We start from the raw sequence: 707 nt of genomic DNA, 5'->3' as shown, positions 1-707 counted from the left end.
GGTGGGCCTTCTGGACATCCGGCCTAAGGCCCTCTCAACCCAGGAATGTCCTCCAGGCCCTTTTGGGCAGTCGTGGAGGGGAGGGTCTCCCCGGCTCCCCACCCGAAGTCAGCATGAGTGGCCTTGGGGCCTCCACTGCTCCCCCTGGCCACAGCCTGCCCCTGCCAGTAGCTCTTACAAAGAGTGAAATTCAGGTCAGCTCCAGGGCCCCCGGCACCCCACCCCCACCTCCAGGAGACAGACACATGGCTGCTAAGAGACAATTGGTTTAATGTCATGGCCTTTGAGTCTGGCCACCTCTCAGCTTCAGGATGTGAGCTGCAGAGTCCAGGGCTCCAAGACTCACCGGCCCCCCACGCCGCGTCCTGGCCTGAGCTTGGTCAGAGAAAGTCCCTTCCTCCAGCTCTGCCCCGGGGTGGGGGTGCCCCAGGCCAGTACTCAGGTGAGTCTGGTCCATCTTCGTTCCTTGAAAATGTGAAGGGAGTACAGCATGCACCCCCGGGGAACCCCTAGGGAGCACTGGGTGGGTGTTGCGGGCACACTCAAGGGGCGAGGGTCGCCCACCTCGTGAGAACAGAGCCAGGATGGCTGGGCAGCTGAGGATGGTCGGCCCGTCCAGGGGTGTGGGGGTGCAGGTGGATGTGGAAGTCAGCAGTCATGGGGCTGGGACAGGGCAGAGTCACAAGTGCCAGGAATCCCATGTGGAT

The sequence above is a fragment of the Pteropus alecto genome, unplaced genomic scaffold (assembly GCF_000325575.1).
Source record: "Pteropus alecto unplaced genomic scaffold, ASM32557v1 scaffold43, whole genome shotgun sequence".
Lineage (NCBI taxonomy): Eukaryota > Metazoa > Chordata > Mammalia > Chiroptera > Pteropodidae > Pteropus > Pteropus alecto.
Note: the sequence above shows the minus strand (reverse complement) of the source record.